At 43.2% G+C, this 21,269-nt stretch overlaps 1 pseudogene; it reads left to right on the top strand.

The window, feature by feature from the left end:
- Positions 1-10,206, top strand: part of LOC135553853 (metalloproteinase inhibitor 2-like) — an 11,497-nt pseudogene extending 1,291 nt beyond the window's left edge.
- The last annotated feature ends 11,063 nt before the right edge of the window (positions 10,207-21,269 follow it).

The following is a 21,269-nucleotide window of genomic DNA, read 5'->3' as shown; positions in this document are numbered from 1 at the left end:
AATGTGAAGGTGTAGCCTATATTACATGGATGTATTATTATTTTTCTAATGTAAATGTTCCAAAGATCTGTGGCTTGCAGGCTATATGTGGAAGCCAGGAGATGCTGAATGTGTTCATGTTAATTAAGTTAACCCGTTAACAATGCCCTCCAAACATGGAAACTTTCTCATTATTGTTTTATTTTTAAAAGCAGAACATTGTTTGAGAGTGATCTGTGTGTATTAGCAGTAGTGGTTGAGGGTTTCCCTGCAAGAAAGAGTAGAAGGGTCCTCGTTGAAAGTAATAAAGACAGTGGTCTATCAGTTGACGTCCAATTTCCTCAGTGTTGACAGTATGTGTTATTAGTGGCTTTCAGATAGCAGTCTAATAATGCAATATTTGAGTCATTTGAAGAATCTAAGGTTTCAAATACAAGGCCACATGATGAATAGTGGGATTGAGCCTTGGGACTGATATTAAATGAAAGGCTACCATCTGGTGTTTAGGGTTAAAGATACACCTGCTTGTGTTAAGAGCTATGGAAACAATGATTAAACATTGAGAGATGTATTTACCTCTGAGTCTAAGGATCCCTTGTGGATGTGTGTTTTTAATATATTCACTCCTGTTGATAGAAGTACAAACTTGCCTGTAGATTTTACCTTCATTATGATGATAGTATTTCCATAAATTAAATTGTGTAATGAAGCATGTGTGTAACTGATTGACTTACTAGAATGAAGGGTTTGAAAGGATAAACGATCAGGTTTTATGTGTTGATTTAGCTTACTTTAATAGAAGTATTGCGATAGAACCTCATTTGATAGTTTAAGCCATACATTAATGATTACCTTAAAATGTTACAATCGTTACCACAGAAGTGGTAAAAGGAGGGAGTGTGAGGGAACATTTTATTGTCTGCAGAGATAGCCTTGAATTGTACACAGCATTCCTCTCACTCTAGCTTGGTTCGTGCAGTTGACTGTGACCTCTTCAGACCAATTGGCAGTACGCCCAGAACATTGCGTATTCAACACAGTACGCCCAGAACATTGCGTATGCAACACAGTACGCCCAGAACATTGCGTATGCAACACAGTACGCCCAGAACATTGCGTATGCAACACAGTACGCCCAGAACATTGCGTATGCAACACAGTACGCCCAGAACATTGCGTATGCAACACAGTACGCCCAGAACATTGCGTATGCAACACAGTACGCCCAGAACATTGCGTATGCAACACAGTACGCCCAGAACATTGCGTATGCAACACAGTACGCCCAGAACCAAAAGGAGTATCTCAGTTTCAAGGTCTCAGCTTTGAGAGAAGAAGCCTTGTGAGGTGTCACTCAGTCACATGCAGGAACCAATGTTAAAAATGAATAATGTAAATAATTATTGTATGACTGGTTTGTGTAGCATTACATACTGACTGAAAGGGAACACCCTTGGCAGAGTTTTCATCAAGCTTGGACTGAGTTTGTGAACCTCTCCAGACATCATAATAAAGAGTGATTCATTTCATATTGACATCAGGTGTCCCTGGTGTTGAATCTCCACCACACCATGCAAATAAACTGATATCTCTAGCTTGAACAGACAGATTTTGATGGAGATTTTTGTATTATGCCAATTAGATTTCCGTGGGGCGTGGTCATCGACTCTAACTTTTTTAAAGGTGTAGACTACTAAAAAATGTGTGCCACACCCGACCCACGTGACCTGTGATTTCCGTGAATCTGATTGGTCAAAGAGGTGGCACCACAGGTCCCTGAGTGGTGGGGACATTTTTTCTCCTGCTCTAAAGTTACCCCAGAGTTTTTTGTTGTTGCTGAAAGCAACATCACTGTAAGGAATTCGAGTAGGCATAGCCTAAAACTGACATTTCTAGTTCATCCCCATTGTTTAAGTGAAAGACGGACAGTTTATGACATTTTATGGCAGCCTGCTGTGTTGTTGTCCCATTAGGCAGAGGATTTTAAAACTAAATACAACCAAACTGTAAATAATTCCAGTAATAGCTTCACAAAATATGTGTAACTTTTAGTCAGGGCGAGCAGCGCGCGAGCCACTTTATCCTGTTACTCCAGCTGAGATACACAATATAGCGGTAACTCACCTAGCCATGCTAGCTTCGCCCTCATATGGGTGCTAACAAGCATGCTAAGTAGTGCTACGTATCAACAGCCATTGTCAACCAATCAAGTAGGGGTTGGAAGCTCTGGTGAGGTTCGATTGGTTACTCGCAAGCAATATCATCAAAGATTTGCTTGATGATCAGCTATGCTCAACTTTAGTCCCGCCCTGTTCTGCTCCCTCTCCCATGCTTGCATCTCCCAATGGTCCCTGGCCAGTCCATTTCGTACTGCTTTACTTTCATTGAAAATGAATGGGAAGCTGTTGTTTCACCATGTGATACAGTTTAGTGTATACGCCCTGTCGGACTTGAGCTGCACGTTGAAATCTTGAAATCACGCTCTGCAAAAGTTTGGATTATGTGTTCGATGTAGCAGGCCAGAAAAACATTTTTTTTCTGCTTCCTCCCTGTTGTTTAATTAAGAGACCGAAAAAATCAAATCAAATTTTATTTGCCACATGTGCCGAATACAACAAGTGTAGACTTTACCGTGAAATGCTTACTTACAAGCCATTAACCAACAGTGCAGTTTAAATATATATATATATTTATCAAGTAGGCTAAAATAAAAAGTAATAATAAAAAGTAACGCAATAAGAATAACAATACCGAGGCTATATACAGGGGGCACCGGTACCGAGTCAGTGTTCAGGGGTACAGGCTAGTTGAGGTAATCTGTAGATGTAAGTGGGGGCGAAGTGACAAGTTCTGGCATTTCTGCGTGTTAACAACTATCGGGTAAGCGACCATAATCTTCAGCAACCGTTAATACTGCTGATTTGGCTGATGGGAAAGTGCCTTTCAGACCTTAAAGTCTCTGTGTGTAGAGTAATGACATAGTGATGAATCAGTAGCAGAATGGTTTTATATGGGCTATGGTGGCCTTTTCTAATCAGGTCACACAGATTTAAACTCCTGGAAAACTCCTGGCCCTATAGGGAGGATGAAAACCCTGTCATACTGCAGCAACCTTTCTCATATGAATTATATTTTAAAACTGGAATAACAGGGGAGTTTCCCTTACACAGACACAGAGACAACTGTGAATAGACAATACAACTAACAGGACAGAGCTTGTTTTATGCAGTGTTGCATCATGTAGGCCCAGGGATAGAAATGGCCTGTGTCCAAAATCCTTCAATTCCATCCCTGTGTATTCATCCCACTTGACTTATTCCACATTTAGTTGTGTTACAGTTTACATTCAAAATGGATTACATTCATGCTTTTTCTTCACCCATCTACACAGAGTACCCCATAGTGAAAATATGTTGTTTTTTAATCATTGCAAATTTATTGAAAATTAAATACAGAAATATCAAATTTACATAAGTTTTCACACCCCTGAGTCAATACTTTGTAGAAGCAACTTTGGCCACGATTAAAGCTGTGGGTATCTTTCGTTAAGTCTCTAAGAGCTTTCCACACCTGGATTGAACATCATTTACCTATTATTCTTTTCAAAATTATTCAAGCTCTGTCAAATGTGTTGTTGATCATTGCTAGACGATTTTCAAGTTCTCTAGCAGATTTTCTAGCAGATTTAAGTCAAATCTGTAACTCAGCCAATCAGGAACATGCACTGACTTCTTGGTAAGAAACTCCAGTGTAGATTTGGCCTTGTGTTTTAGGCTACTGTCCTCCTGAAAGGCGAATTCATCTCCCAGTGTCTGGTGGAAAGCAGACTGGACAAGGTTTATTTTGAGGATTTTTCCTGCTCTTAGCTAAATTTGGTTTATTTTTTATCCAGAAAACTCCTCAGTCCTTGACGATGACAAGCATACCCATAACATGATGCAGTCACCACTATGCTTGAAAATTTGTGGAGTGATACTCAGTAATGTGTTGTATAGGATTTTCCCCAAACATAACACTTTGTATTCAGAACAAAAAGTTAATTGCTTTGCCACGTTTTTAGCAGTATTATTTTAGTCCCTTATTGCAAACGGGATGCATGTTTTGGAATATTTTTATTCTATACAGGGTTCTTTCTTTTTACTCTGTCAATTAGGTTAGTATTGTGGAGTAACTACAATGTTATTGATCCATCTGCAGTTTTCTCCTATGACAGCCATTAAACTTTGTTACTGTTTAAATGTCCCCACTGGCCTCATGGTGAAATCCCTGAGCGGTTTTCTTCCCCTCCGAATTAGGAAGGACGCCTGTATCTTTGTAGTGACTGGGTGTATTGATACACCACCCAATGTATATTTAATAACTACACCAGGCTCAAAGGGACATTCAATGTCTGCTTTTTGTTTACCCACCTACCAATGGGTGCCCTTCTTTGTCATGCATTGGAATACCTCCCTGGTCTTTGTGGTTGAATCTGTGTTTGAAATTCACTTTTCGACTGTGGGAACTTACAGATAATTGTATGTGAGGAGTACAGAGATGAGGTAGTCATTCAAAATTCCATGTTAAACACTATTTTTGCACACAAAGTTGGTCCACGCAACTGATTATCTGACTTGTTAAAAAGCACATTTTTACTCTTTAACTCAGGTTTGTTAGCTGCGCCCAGTAATTGTCCACACCGGATCTTAATGAGTGCTTGTTTCCTTTGAAATGGGTGTGTTTGAATAGACTCACATTAACAGCTTCATATGACTTAGCATTCTAGCTCCATCCTGGTGGGACAGTGGACTAATTCCATGGATAGAGAACAGAAGATTCAACGACAAAAAATGAATGCCAAAGCAAATTAATTTCCATGTGTCCTGTCTGTGCTTAGAGTTGAAACAGTCAACTCAAACTAAGCTAGCAGTATTATTAAAAGTCTTATGTGAAACATGTTCTCAGAATGTTATTGAATTATCTTCAAATAACTATCATTTCTGTTAATAGAACATTAATAAAACTTCCCAGGAAAACTTTCAGGGAACCATCGTAAAACATTTTCAGAACCTCCGTACAACCTAAAAATAAACATTCCCGGAACAGGTGAAGTTCACACTTCAGTTCTCAGAATGTTTAAAAAACAATACTTTTTACCAGTTAGGAAACTGAGGGCTTTGTTCCCAGAACCAATGGGAAAACAAAAACCTGCATTCCCACAACTTGAAGGAACCAAATGTGTTTGCTGGAGGCTTTCAAAAGGCACTTCAAACAAACAGATTCTAATTTTTTGGTGCGCATAGAATGATGTCATTCAAATGTATGTTCCACTGCAATTTTTCTTCACAATATGATGCAGATAGGCTCATTCTGTTCAAGACAACACAGGCTATAACGTATGTCATCCTTGTAACTGAGGATAAAAAATAGAGATCATTAACATGAGTTTTCAAACACAGAAATGTGTGTGGTTAGCTTGTATGACATCAAAGTGGAATTTATTATAGTCCTTAATGTCACATCTTTCATAACACATCGGCCTCATTTAATGTAATTCCCCACTCAAACAACAACAGATGTGCAAAAGTAGCCCAATTAGCTGGTGGGATGGTGTTATCTTATTGTCTCTTGTGGTGCTCAAGTTTATAATGGCTGTCCGCAAAACCGGCTGCCATTTTCATCTCATATATGGGATGACAGGGGCAAGTGAACTGAGCAGTTGGGCAAGTTGACCTGCTCTAAAATTTCCCCAGGTGTTTTTTTTTTTTTACTGAAAACAAAACTTTAAGGAATTCCAGTAGGTTTAGCTATTTTTATATTGAACCTTTATTTAACTAGACAAATCAGTTAAGAACAAATGATTATTTACAATGATGGCATACCCTGTCCAAACCCTGGTCCAATTGTGTGCCACCCTATGGGACTCCCAATCACGGCCAGATTGTGATACAGCCTGGAATCGAACCAGGGTCTGTAGTGACACATCGAGCACTGAGATGTACAAAGAGAAGAAGAGTGTAGAATGCCCCCCAAAACGGATCTTTCAGTTCCATCGTCAATTTATGGCAACTGGGCATGTTGAGCCTGTGGTTGAGCCATTAGTCAGAGGGATTCTTTTTAATTGAATGGTTGCGGTTCTGGATTAATAGAATGCTCAGCCTACCACAGGCTGGGTTCTGACAGGGGGAGGGCTCACAGCCTGCAATAAATAGCGGATGATTACGTTGAGGTGAAAATACTTCTAAGAGTTGTCGGTCTGGGAACAGTCCGAAGGGAAATACGTTATTTTGTAATTTACGCCTCACACCTTTACTCGGCTCCTTTTGTGATATTTGGATCACCGTAATTCGTTTCCAAATGACGCGGTTAGTAAGCAGTTGTTTCATTACTCTGTTCGTGCTGTTCCTGTGGCGGGTCGAAGACATCGCAGATGCTACGCAAATGCTCCCTCCGCATCCCCAAAAGGCTTTTGCGATGCAGAGATCAGTAAGGCAATTTTGGTAACATTTTACCTTTCAGCCTTCACATGTTGAGAGCTATTAATACGCAGCATGCAAACATTTGATATATTGTCTGTGGTCGTAGTAGAAATAATTATGAAATGATCATTAATTAAGCCTATTTATGCATCACACAATTATATACAAAATAAAATAGGCGACAGTGAGATGAGCTATCAACCTTGATCCTGGAGAGCTATACTTCTGTCAATGTTGAATCCAAACCGATTTGTAACGAACCTGAGTCAATTTATCAACCAGCCAATTATTTGAATCAGGTGCGCTAGACTAGGGATGCGCAAAAACCTACAGGACTGCAGCTCTCCAGGAACAGGTTTGAGAGCCCTGCGTTGCTTTAGGAATAAAGTTTCACACACATTTTATTTGAGATGCGTTTACAAAACATTAAGGACATCTGCTCTTTCCATGACATGGACTGGCCAGGTGTAAACTATGATCCCTTATTGATGTCACTTGTTAAATCCCCTTCAGTGTCGATTTAAGGAGACAGGTTAAAGAAGGCTGTTTAAGCCTAGAGACAATTGAGACATGGCTTGTGTATGTCATTCAGGGTGACTGGGTAAGACCAAAGATTGAAGCGCTGTTAAATGGGGCAATGGTAGTATGTGCCAGGCACACCTGTTTTGCAAAGAACTGCAAAGCTGCTGGGTTTTTCACACTGAACAGTTTTCTGTGTATCAAGAATGGTCCACCACCCAAAGGACATTCAGCCGACTTGAGACAATTGTGGGAAGCATTGGAGTCAACATGGGCCAGCATCACTATGGAATGCTGTCGAGTCCATGTGCCAATGACTTGAGGTTTTGTTCTATGGACTAGTCTTACAGCAGCAGCTACTGTACAGCATCTTCCTACCTGAACCAATCATCTACAGAGAGCACGTTTAAACCGGGTGTCAAATTAAAAGCAGAAGACCAGAACTAGGAATGTAGGACCAGGAGGGAAATGGACTCTGTCATCTGTTTGACGTTAACCTAGGCAAAATGTTACACCCATTAACTTATGCACAAACATTCTGAACAGAGTGTTGGGTATTGAGTCTGTAAAAGCGTTCTACACTTCTCTCTGCTCCATATCACCCTTACACCATCAGTGTGTGACCAGTGTACCAAAATGGTTTAACGAACATTATTGAAATCCATGTCTCCCTCTTCTAGTGATCAGGGGGCGAAGGTGGTTGGAAAGGAAACGGTGTCTGACGCCATTAAGTATGACATCCAACAGATCAAGGTATGATCAGCCTTTTTATTAAGTGGTTGTTTCCTTCCTGCACTGACACATTGAAGCCCCCTGAACCCCAGTCTGACAGATGGGCCCAGTTCTCTCTTCCCCTTGGCTCCAGCCCTTCAATGTCTACAGATCTGGATAGGTATAAAGTGTCGTTGTGGAACTTCCACCATATGAAATTAGTATACTTCTATAAAGCCTCTCCCTAAAGTGTTGACGTTCCTGTTTGGTCCAAGTCTATGTTGACATCCTCTATATGAACTCAGCTGCCACTTCATTAAAGCTATATCACTACATTCTCTAACAGATAGTTAGTTGGCCCTCTGATGTCACAGGTTGCTGCATTTCTATATTTGAATTTATAAAGTCATTTAACTTAAACTCTCACTGTGCCTTACATCATTACTAACCTTTAGTCATGAGCTAGCTGTCGTTGAGGCTGGGTGTGGTAACTGGAATAAATGATCGCTTGCACCTTACAGATCTGTGAATATCAAAGGGTGAAGACTGACAGTGCCTGAGAGCTGTAATTGGTGAGGTTCCAAATGATATGTAGATGTTTGACAGATCCTCTGTTCTCCTTGTGATTGGCTAGATGTTCAAATGCCCAGACCGGGTTATCCACGCCGTCTTCACTGCACCATCCCCAGCCGCATGCGGTGTGACTCTGGACCTCAACAAAAGAGGTATCTCTTCACAGGTGAGGTTCTCACTACGTTACCCACGTTCTGTTGCCAACACTGGTTAACCCTATCAGTCCCCAGACTCCAGCACAAATCAGCTTTCCATTATCTGCATGTCCAGCCCTTAAGATTTCACCTCAAGTGTTTAGCACTTTTATTTTCAGGACAACCAGGCCTACAAGTAAACCACAAAACAATTTGATTTGGACTTTGGCATTAATGAGTTTCATTGACAAATGTTATCAAGCTTTGGCAGACCTCATGTTATTACTTTTAATTTACTTTAAGCAAGTCAGTTAAGAACACAGCTTCTAAAATTTTACCTTGTTACAATTCATATCAAATCAGTAAATTTAAATATATTTATGAGGCCCTAATCTATGGATTTCACATGACTGGGAATACAGATTTGAAACTGTTGGTCGTAGATACGGTACCTTAAAAAAAGGGTCGTATCAGAGCCAGTATCTGGTGTGACCAACATTTGCCTCATGCAGCTCAACACATCACCTACGTGTAACTTAGGCTGTTGCTTGTGGCATGTTCAGCTCGACGTTGCTGGATATTGGCTGGAACACTTCGAACCAGTGCATCCCAAATATGCTCAATGGGTAACATGTGTGAGGATTGCAGGCCATAGAAGTTGGAAATTATCAGCTTCCAGGAATTATGGGGAGATCGTTGCGACGTGGGGCCATGCATTATAATGCTGCAACATGAGGTGATAGTGGCGGATGAAGGGCAAATTCTCTAAAACAGGCGGCTTATGGTAGAGAAATATCTGGCAACAGCTCTGTGGACTTCCTGCAATCAGCATGCCAATTGCATGCTCCCTCAACTTGAGCCATCTGTGGCACTGTGACAACTGCACATTTTAGTGTTTTTTTTAATTGTCCCCAGCACAAGGTGCACATGTGTAATTATGTTTAATCAGCTTCTTGATATGCCACGCCTGTGAAGTGGATGGACTATCTTGGGAAAGGGGAAATGCTCACTAACATGGATGAAAACAATTCTGTGCACAACCTGAGGAAATTAGCTTCTTGTGAAATTTCTGCAGTCTCTTATTTCGGCCATTGAAACATGGGACCAACACTAAACTCAGCAAAAAGAGCGTCCCTTTTTCAGGACCCTGTCTTTCAAAAGATAATTTGTAAAAATCCAAAAAACTTCAGATCTTCTTTGCAAAGGGTTTACACTGTTTCCCTGCTTGTTCAATGAACCGTAAACAATTAATGAACGTGCACCTGCGGAAGCGGTCGTTAAGACAATAACAGCTTACAGACTGTAGGTAACTAAGGTCACAGTTATGAAAACGTGGGGCACTTTCCCCATGGTACATTGACTCACTATCTCCTCTGTCTGTAGGCAAGCTGGAGACTGGAAGGATGTATGTAACACTGTGTGGCTATAATCTGCCCTGGGAGGACTTGAGTGCTGCACAAAAGAACAGCTTGACTCACCGCTACCAACGCGGCTGTGATTGCAAGGTGTGTGTGGGAATTAGTCATATTAATGTACACCAATATTTACACAGCACGTTTTCTAAAAGGGGAGTATATTACTCTGGTCATATTGGCAAAACACATGAGCCAGAGTATTTGTATAATAATCAGTGATCTTGGTCTCTCTCTGCTCCACAGATCATCCACTGCACTTCGCTCCCCTGTCCGATCAGCACCACAGATGCATGCCTGTGGATGGACTGGGGACAAACAATGGCCAAAACCTTGCCTGTATCAAGATTAATGGTTCTTGTGCTTGGAAGTAGTTCCTAGATATTGGGGACTCCTATACTCTACAGGCCATCCGCTTAGTGACTCAGATGACAAAGCTGCCAATGTGTAGTTTTAAATGAACCAACATGTCTTGCTGGTCACTTCTTGTAAAATAAACAAATCAATTATAGCATTGTTAATGTCTTCTGCCATTCATTTTTTTAAATGGATTTTAAATTTAACTGGAACCAAAGCTGTTATCAACCCCAAATCGTGATCAGTGTTGTCCAATATGTTTATTTGTAAATAGAACAGTATTCCTGAAGCATCAAGCAGGGCGTCATGTAGAATGTTCAGATATGTTCTATACATGAAGAACAAATTGTCTTCTCTGACATGAAAGTAAACATGTAGGCTCTAATGCGTTTCTATATGGAACATTCTACATTTGTCTACTGATTGGGGCCCTTTAGTAGTTTGGGTCTAAACCAGGGCTTTACCTATGTAATGACCATTAAACAACTGACTTGTTCTGTAATATTCTTTAGTGGGATGAATAGTTTGTTTCAGTCATTTTGCAGACCAGGGAGTGTTTTGAAAGCCTTCTAAAGAAGAGCAGTAATTGGTCGATGTGGAACAAATCAGACATTGATTCTCAAAAGTAAAGTTTAATTAGGTATGAAACCACCCAGACGTGTACCCACCATGGTATTGGGCATCTGCTGACATTTGAACTAATCTGGTTTAGAAGACAAACTTGCATGTAATTGCAGAGAACATTGTGTAAATTTTGGCCAGCTTTTTTTGATCAGATTGTATTGCAAGGTATGCTTTGTGTAGGATATGCTGTGCTGGCATACGCAGCTGTAGGTTTTAAACCCCCTTTCGAGGCTGTTATATTTCTGTAAAGTTTGCTTGTCTATCTGGAATGGGTTATTTCTGGTAAAACAAGAGCTTTCTTTAGACATTCCGTGCGCCATGCCCGACCTCTGATTGGTCACAGAGGTGTCAAGTCCCAGAATGGTGGGCAACTTGTCTTCTCCGGATTGTAACAGTTCACTTTTCCCCACAAACATGTTTAATTTCCACCAGATGGGTGCAGTGAAATGTGTTTTTAGGTCAGTTAAATTAGTATGCTTGTCCTTGGAGCAAATTGGAGGTAAGTGCCATGTACAAGGGCACACAGACTGCTCAGTTATTCCAACCAGTGACCTTTGGGTTACTGGCCACACATTCCACTAGGCCAGTGTTCTTGGTCCCGGAGGACCCCAAAAGTACACATTCTAGATGTATCCCTGGACAATCAGCTCATTGAGGGCTTGATAGGTTGACATATTGAATCAAGTTTGCTTGTCCAGGATTAAAATACAAATGTGTCGTTTGGGGTACTCAAACCAGAGTTGGAAAACACTGCACTAGGCTACCCAGAGTTGGAAAACACTGCACTAGGCTACCCAGAGTTAGAAAACACTACACTGGGCTACCCAGAGTTGGAAAACACCACCCGTGGCCCCGCTGCCTTCAGCGCCATCGCCCCATGCTTGCATTGTAGGCTGCCTCGTCGCTGTTTGTAATCAGGCCTACCTCTGTCGTGTAGTCAGCAAATTTGAGTTGGAGTCGTGCTTGACCACTCCATCCTGGGTGAACATTGTCTGGAAAGCAGACTATGAACTACATTGAATTATGTTGGGCAGAAATTTGAGTTTGAATCAAAGTTTCTAACAATCTCTACAAGCCGGAATGTTAAATTCTATTTTAATGCATTTTACCCGTTGTCCATGTGGTTGGCCCTTTCCCTGGTAGGAATGGGAGACCATATATCCACAAGGAAAGTACAGGTATAATTACATCAACTTTTCAAAGCACGGGGTGCTTTCAGATTTGTCACTTGAAGCATGCGCAAAACCATGAAAACGCATGCATGGATTCCGCAAGTATGTTTGCCGATTTATACTGTCATTTGCGCATGGCTACAGAAGCCTATAGCTTCGGTCTCCATCTAATTTGTTAAAACCTCTTTAAGCATCTGCCCCTTTTTTCCCCATTTTCGCCTAAAATGACACTCAAATCTAACTGCCTGTAGCTCAGGACCTGAAGCAAGGAAATGCGTATTCTTGATACCATTTGAAAGGAATGAGACGACAGGACTTAGAAAACCGATCCACAACGACCAGGATCGTATTATTTCCCTGGGACGGGGAAGGTCAGTAAGAAAGTCCACCAATAAGTGTGTCCATGGCTGTTGTGGAACGGGAAGGGGTTGTAACTTCCCTCTAGGCAGGTGCCGAGGAGCCTTGCTCTGAGCACACACTGAGCAGGAGGAGACATAAAATCTCACGTCTTTCGCCAGCGTGGGCCACCAGTATCTCCCTCTCAGACTCCGCACTGTCCTCTCGATGCCAGGATGACCCGAGGAGGGGAGAGTATGAGCCCACCGGATCAGCTTGTCTCGGACCCCCCTCGGCACGTACTGAGTCCCCACTGGACAGTTAAGGGGGCGACTCTAACCGTGAGGCCTCCTCTATCTCCGCCTCCACCTCCCATACCACTGGTGCCACGAGACATGACGGTGGAATGATGGGAGTTGGCTCAACGGACCGCTCCTCGGTATCATAGAGGCGGGACAGCGCGTCGGCTTTGGTGTTTTGGGAGCCTGGCCGGTATGAGATGGTAAACCCGAAACCTGGTAAAAAAAACATGGCCCATCTAGCCTGACGTGGATTTAGTCTCCTCGCTGCCCGGATATATTCGAGATTACGATGGTCAGTCCAGATGAGAAAAGGGTGTTTCGCCCCCTCAAGCCAATGTCTCCACACCTTCAGAGCCTTGACTACAGCTAACAACTCCCGGTCCCCACGTCATAGTTTCGCTCCGCTGGGCTGAGCTTGCTCGAAGAAAGCACACGGGCGGAGCTTGGGTGGCACGCCGGGCGTTGGGACAGCACGGCTCCAACCCCAGCCTCGGACGCATCCACTTCCACTATGAACGCTAAAGAGGGGTCCGGATGCGCCAACACGGGCGCATTGGTGAACAGCTCCTTCAAACGACTGAATGCTCTGCCCGCCTCTGCTGACCAACGCAAGCGCACCGGTCCTCCCTTAAGCAGTGAGGTGATGGGAGCAGCCACCTGACCAAACCCCGGATAAACCTCCGGTAGTAATTGGCAAACCCTAAAAACCGCTGCACTTCTTTCACTGTGGTCGGAGTCGGCCAATTACGCACGGCTGTAACGCGGTCATCCTCCATCACCCCCCCGGAGGTGGAAATACGATACCCCAGGAAGGAAACGGACTGTTTGAAAAACTCACATTTCTCCGCCTTGCAATACAGGTCATGCTCCAGCAGTCGCCCAAGTACCTTACACACCAGAGACACATGCGCCGCGCGTGTGGCAGAATAGATCAAGATGTCATCGATGTACACTACCACTCCCTGCCCGAGCAGGTCTCTGAGAATCTCATCTACGAAGGATTGGAAGACGGCTGGAGCATTCTTCAACCCATATGGCATGACGCGGTACTCATAATGACCAGATGTAGTACTAAATGCGTTTTTTCTCCTCCCCGGATACGCACCAGATTATAAATCAAATCAAATCTTATTTGTCACATGCAGATGTTAATGCGAGTGTAGCGAAATGCTTGTGCTTCTAGTTCGGACAATGCAGTAATAACCAACAAGTAATCTAACTAACAATTCCTAATCTACTGTTGTATACACAGTGTAAGGGGATAAAGAATATGTACATAAGGATATATGAGTGAGTGATGGTACAGAGCAGCATAGGCAAGATACAGTAGATGGTATCGAGTACAGTATATACATGTGAGATGAGTATGTAAACAAAGTGGCATAGTTAAAGTGGCTAGTGATACATGTATTACATAAGGATGCAGTCGATGATATAGAGTACAGTATATAGGTATGCATATGAGATGAATAATGTAGGGTAAGTAACATTATCTGTAGCGTTCCCGTGAAATGATTCCATTGCCGTAGCGATGAGAGGTAGTGGGTAACTAAACCCCACTGTGATGGAATTTAGACCTCTATAATCAATGCACGGACGCAGACCTCCATCCTTCTTCTTCACAAAAAGAAGCTCGAGGAGACGGGTGATGCGGAGGGCTGAATGTACCCCTGTCCCAGCGATTCAGAAACATATGTTTCCATCGCTACTGTCTCCTCCTGGGACAATGGATACACGTGACTCTAGGAAGTGCAGCGTCCTCTCGACGATGGGGTGGTAATTGGGTCGCCTTCTTTTTACTGAAGGCGATAGCCAAATCGGCATATTCAGAGGGAATGCGCACGTTGGAAACCTGGTCTGGACTGTCCACCGTAGTCGCACCAACGGCAACTCCTATACACCTACCTGAACACTCCTCTGACCACCCCTTAAGAGCCCCCTGTCGCCAGGAAATCACCGGGTTGTGTTGAGCTAACCAGGGAACTCCCAACACCACTGGAAACGCAGGTGAATCTATAAGGAACAGACTAATCTGCTCCTTATGATCCCCCTGCGTTACCATGTCCAACTGCACCGTAGCCTCCCTAATTACTCCTGACACTAATGGTCGGCTATCTAAGGAGTGCACGGGGGAAAGGTATGTTTAACAACACCAAGGTGAATCCCTAGCCTTAACGCAAGCCCACGATCCATGAAATTCCCAGCTGCGCCTGAATCGACTAGCGCCTTATGCTGTAGAGAGGGAAAAAACCCAGGGAGCAGAAGTCAACACATACACATGACCGACAGGAAGCTCTGGGTGATTCTGGTGCTTACTCACCTGGGGTGATCAAACAGTGCTCCGCCTGCCCTCCTGACTCCCAGACGAGTTCCTCCAGCACCCCGGTCGGCCGTGTGCCCTCGTCGACCACAACTGGTGCAGGAGGACACTCCTCCTCCGGTCCCCCTCGAAGCCGCCCCTCCTAATTCCATAGGGATAGGGGCAGGAGGGCTGGGAAGTGGGAACGACAGGGCCTGATCCGAACGCCCGCGGGCAGCCAGCAGGTTGTCGAGACGGATAGCCAAGTCAATGAGTTCATCCAGTGTGAAAGTGGTGTCCCGACATGCCAGCTCCCTGTGGACGTCCTCCCTGAGACTGCATCTGCATATTTGAAATGTTTACTTGAATTCCTTACCACCCCAAACAATGTGTCACTACCAAAACATAGTGAAAAAGCTTTGAAGATTGAGACCTCATGAATGATCTGAACCAGTATCTGTGGGTGAGAGACCTCATGAATGGTCTGAACCAGTATCTGTGGGTGAGAGACCTCATGAATGGTCTGAACCAGTATCTGTGGGTGAGAGACCTCATGAATGATCTGAACCAGTATCTGTGGGTGAGAGACCTCATGAATGATCTGAACCAGTATCTGTGGGTGAGAGACCTCATGAATGGTCTGAACCAGTATCTGTGGGTGAGAGACCTCATGAATGGTCTGAACCAGTATCTGTGGGTGAGAGACCTCATGAATGTCTGAACCAGTATCTGTGGGTGAGAGACCTCATGAATGGTCTGAACCAGTATCTGTGGGTGAGAGACCTCATGAATGGTCTGAACCAGTATCTGTGGAAGATGGAAATCACAAATTCAACAATGAGCAATCTGGAAGGAATCAGTGACTGCCTAATGTTAACTGCAAGCATTGCAAAGCAATCACAAGTCTGCTATTCAGTGGAGTGGCTGTGTGATCCCAAATTTGGGATTTTTTATTTTATTTATTTAACCTTTATTTAACTAGGCAAGTCAGTTAAGAACAAATTCTTATTTACATTGATGGCCTTCCAAAAGGAAAAGGCCTCCTGTGTGGACGGGGTCTGGGATCAAATAAATAAATAATATATATATTAGGTCAAAAACACAACACTACATATAGAGACCTAAGACTAAAAAACAAGGCAGCAACACATGACAACTGATTAATTGCTATGTCATACCCTACACAGAGATTGACTTTAAAGGCACAGTGCAGTCAAAAATGTAAATGTTCTATGTTTTATATATATATTTCTACACTATGAAGTTGGAAGAATACTGTGAAATTGTCAGAATTATGATAATGCCCTTTTAGTGTAAGAGCTGTTTGAAAAGAAATGTCAGCCTGTTTTGTTGGGATGGAGTTTTGGGCTGCCTGGTTACATCCTCACATGGTAAATGAGTGAATAGACCAATATGACCAAACCTCTCTGCCAATAACAACTTGTTTGACCATTTTAATTGAAAACAATCACAGTAAGGTACTTAACTGTAGCCCAAAAATGATTTTATATTGAGATATAAACACGGCTGCATTGGACCTTTATCAAGGTCTGAAAGTCTCTTTCCTATTGGCCAAGTATTATTTCAAGGTCTGAAAGTCTCTTTCCTATTGGCCAAGTATTATTTCAAGGTCTGAAAGTCTCTTTCCTATTGGCCAAGTATTATTTCAAGGTCTGAAAGTCTCTTTCCTATTGTATTATTTCAAGGTCTCTTTTCCTATTGGCCAAGTATTATTTCAAGGTCTGAAAGTCTCTTTCCTATTGGCCAAGTATTATTTCAAGGTCTGAAAGTCTCTTTCCTATTGGCCAAGTATTATTTCAAGGTCTGAAAGTCTCTTTCCTATTGGCCAAGTATTATTTCAAGGTCTGAAAGTCTTTTCCTATTCTCTTTCCTATTGGCCAAGTATTATTTCAAGGTCTGAAAGTCTCTTTCCTATTGGCCAAGTATTATTTCAAGGTCTGAAAGTCTCTTTCCTATTGGCCAAGTATTATTTCAAGGTCTGAAAGTCTCTTTCCTATTGGCCAAGTATTATTTCAAGGTCTGAAAGTCTCTTTCCTATTGGCCAAGTATTATTTCAAGGTCTGAAATTTCAAGGTCTCTTTCCTATTGGCCAAGTATTATTTCAAGGTCTGAAAGTTTCTTTCCTATTGTTTCTTTCCTAAGTCAGCAGTATTTTCTGGTTGTCGGAAGATTATGGTCACTTACCCGAAAATATGAAGACAGTTGTTAACTAAGAAATGCCACAACTTGTCAGTCTCTTAGTTAAACAATTGGGAGGAAGCAGGAAAATCTGTTTAAATGGCCTGCTACATCGGACACGTAGGCCTAACTGTTACAGAGTATGAGACGCTCCTATGCTCCATGAGAGGCTTGCACTCTCATGGACATTTTGACATGCAGCTCATGTCTGACAGGGCGTATACACTAGACACAGCATCCCGATGTGAAACAACAGCTTCCTATTCATTTTCAATGGAAGGAAAACGGTGAAGCGAAGTGGGCGTGGACTGGTGGGTCATGTGAGCGTGGGGCTATGGAGCTGAATGCAGTGGGACGGGTAGCCTAGAGGTTAGAGAGTTTGGCCAGTAACTGAAAGGTTGCTGGTTTGAAGACAAGGTGAAAACATTTTCTGTGTGCCTTTGCGCAAGGCATTTAACTCTAATTTGCTCCAGGGGTGCTGTACTACTATGGCTGACCCTTTAAAACTGCACCTGTGTATATGAAAAATAATGCTTTTTTTGTTGGGGGCAAAACTGAACTTTGTGCAAATCGTAGGTAACCAATTGAAGCGCACTATAGCATCCAACCCCTACTGGATTGGTGAGGCCAGTACAGGTGCATCATTGCTGGCACCGAGAGACTGAAAAATATACATCACAACAAAACAACAGCCTACATCATAAATAAAACAATTACATCACAACAGAACAACAGCATACATCATAAATAAAACAATGACATCACAACAAAACAACCTACATCATAAATAAAACAATTACATCACAGCAAAACAACAGCCTACATCATAAATAAAACAATATATCATACAAGACATTATTACATCATTACTCTAATATTACACATTTACAATATAAAATGTACATTACTACAATTTACAATGTGTGCCTGTGTGTCCTAACAGTCCGGGTTGTGCCGTGAGGTGTTGTTTTTATCTGCTTTTTTAATCTGATTTTACTGCTTGCTTGAGTTACTTGATGTGGAATAGAATGTAGCCATGGCTCTATGTAGTGCTGTGCATTTCTCATAGTCTGTTCTAGCTTTGGGGACTGTGAAGAGACCTCTGGTGGCACTGGGGTATGCATGGATGTCTGAGCTGTGTGCTAGGAATTTAAACAGACAGCTGTATATTTAACACGTCAATACCTCTCACAAATACAAGCAGTGATGAAGTCAATCTCTCCTCCACTTTAGCCAGGGGAGATTGACATGCATATTATTCATGCTACCTCTCCATGTCGTTTTAAGGGCCAGCTGTGCTGCTCTGAGGCCAGTTGTAAGTTGCCAATGTCCCTCTTTCACTTGACCATATGACTGGGCAGTAGTCCAGGGGTGACAAACTAGGGCCTTTAGGACTTGTTTTATTGATATGATGTCAGCAGAGCAGCACTTTATTACAGGCAGACCTCTGGTGTATAACAGTTGTATAACACAGTCTAGCCTGTCATCACTATTTATTGATTTCAGTTATATTAGTAATGAGAAACAAGTAGAACTTGATAGACATGGTTCATGGGGGCTTTTAGAGGAGGGTAAGTAATACACAGAGAAACACAGTAGAACTAGATAGACATGGTTCATGAGGGCTTTTAGAGGAGGGTAAGTACTATACAGAGAAACACAGTAGAACTAGATAGACATGGTTCATGAGGGCTTTTGGTAAGTACTATACAGAGAAACACAGTAGAACTAGATAGACATGGTTCATGAGGGCTTTTAGAGGAGGGTAAGTACTATACAGAGGAACACAGTAGAACTAGATAGACATGGTTCAGGGCTTTTAGAGGAGGGTAAGTACGACACAGAGAAGCACAGTTCGATGCTCCCAGTGACCAGGGACTTCAATTTAAATCCGTTTTTAACAAATTTCTACCAGCATGCATGTGCAACCAGAAAAAAAACTCTAGACCACCTTTACTGACACATACAAAGCTCTCCCTCCATTTGGAAAATCTGACCATAATTCTATCTTTGATTCCTGCTTACAAGCAAAAACTAAAGCAGGAAGTACCAGTGTGCTAAATACGGAAGTGGTCAGATGACACGGATGCTTCATACAGGATAGCACAGACTGGAATATGTTCCGGGATTCATCCAATGGCATTGAGGAGTATACCACCTCAGTTATCGGCTTCATCAATAAGTGCACAGTGACAATAAGTACATATCCCAACCAGAAGCCATGGACTACAGGCAACATCTGCATAGGCTGGAGCTGGCACTTTCATGGAGCGGGACACTAATCCGGACACTTATATGAAATCCCGCTACGCCCTCAGACAACCCATCAAGCAAGCAAAGCGTCAATACAGGATTAAGATTGAATCCTCCTACACCGGCTATGACACTCGGGCTTGAAAGCTATTATGGACTAGAAAGGAAACCCAGCTGCGAACTGGCCAGTGACAGAAACCTACCAGACTAGCTAAATGCCTGGCAATCATTTTAGTCAATAAGATTCTTGCTACGTAAGCTTAACTTTCTACATTCCGTGTAGTCCACTTGTCATTCCAATCTCCTTTGCATTAGCGTAGCCTCTTCTGTACCCTGTCAACTATGTGTCTATCTATCCCATGCACAGACCATACCGCTCCACACCGCTGCTCACCTAATCCTGGTGGTCCCAGTGCGCACGACCCACGTGGAGTTCCTGGTCTCCGGTAGCCTCTGGAACTGCCGATCTGCGGCCAACAAGGCAGAGTTCATCTGCTGCCTCCCTCAGTCCCTCGACTTCCTGGCACTGACGGAAACATAGATCACCACAGATAAACTGCACTCCTACTGCTCTCTCTTCGTCCCCCACTTTCTACAAGAGCTTCTGGTCATCACGGGATCCTCATCTCTCCCTGGTCATTCTCTCTCTCTCCCCTTACCCATTATCTATCGCCTCCTTTGAATTCCATGCTGTCACCAGCCCTTTCAAGCTTAACACTTATCATTTATCGCCCTCCATAGAGTTCATCAATGAGCTTGATGCCTTGATAAGCTCCTTTCCTACACCTCTCACAGTCCTGACTTTAACCTCCCCACGTCTACCTTTGACTCATTCCTCTCTGCCTCCTTCTTTCCACTCCTCTCCTCTTTTGACCTACTCACAAGGCAAATCGAGTCATCTTTACTAGATGCTGTTCTTCCACTTTGCAATCCCCTCCAAGTCTCCGACCACTACCTTGTATCCTTTTCCCTCTCGCTCTCATCCAACACTTCTGCCCCTACTCGGATGGTATGCCGCCGTCCCAACCTTCGCTCTCTCTCACTCTCTCCTCTTCCATCCTATCATCTCTTCCCTCTGCTCATACCTTCTCCAATGATTCTGCCTCCTATTTTCTGCATGACTCTCTATGTCCCCTATCCTCCAGGCCGGCTTCTTCCCGCTCCGTGGCTCGATGACTCATTGCGAGCTCACAGAACAGAACTCGCCTCCCTGCGGACCTGTCATCCTTTCACTCCCTCCTCTCTACATTTTCCTCCTCTGTCTCTGCTGCTACTTTCTACCACTCCTAAATTCCAAGCATCTGCCTCTAAAGCTCTTTGCCACCTTCTCCTCCCTCCTGAATCCTCCTCCCCCTCCCCCCTCCTCCTCTCTGCAGATGACTTCGTCAACCATTTTGAAAAGAAGGTCGACGACATCCGATCCTCGTTTGCTAAGTGTGTTCTGCTCACACTGCCCTACCCTGTGCTCTGACCTCTTTCTCCCCTCTCTCTCCAGATGAAATCTCGCTTCTTGTGACGACCGGCCGCCCAACAACCTGCCCGCTTGACCCTATCCCCTCCTCTCTTCTCCAGATTCCGGGGACCTTCTCCCTTACCTCGCTCATCAACTCATCCCTGACTGCACTGTCTTTTTTCTCCTACATCACGATAGACCAGTATCCCTTCTTTCTTTTCTCTCCAAAACTCTTGACGTGCCTCCTTGGCCAGCTCTCCCGCTATCTCTCTCAGAATGACCTTCTTGATCCAAATCAGTCAGGTTACAAGACTAGTCATTCAACTGAGACTGCTCTTCTCTGCATCACGGAGCGCTCCGCACTGCTAAAGCTAACTCTCTCTCCTCTGCTCTCATCCTTCTAGACCTATCGGCTGCCTTCGATACTGTGAACCATCAGATCCTCCTCTCCACCCTCTCCCGAGTTGATTTCTGATTGCGTCCTACCT

The sequence above is a fragment of the Oncorhynchus masou genome, chromosome 14, assembly GCF_036934945.1.
Source record: "Oncorhynchus masou masou isolate Uvic2021 chromosome 14, UVic_Omas_1.1, whole genome shotgun sequence".
Classification (NCBI taxonomy): domain Eukaryota; kingdom Metazoa; phylum Chordata; class Actinopteri; order Salmoniformes; family Salmonidae; genus Oncorhynchus; species Oncorhynchus masou.
This window is presented reverse-complemented; position numbering and strand designations above follow the sequence as displayed.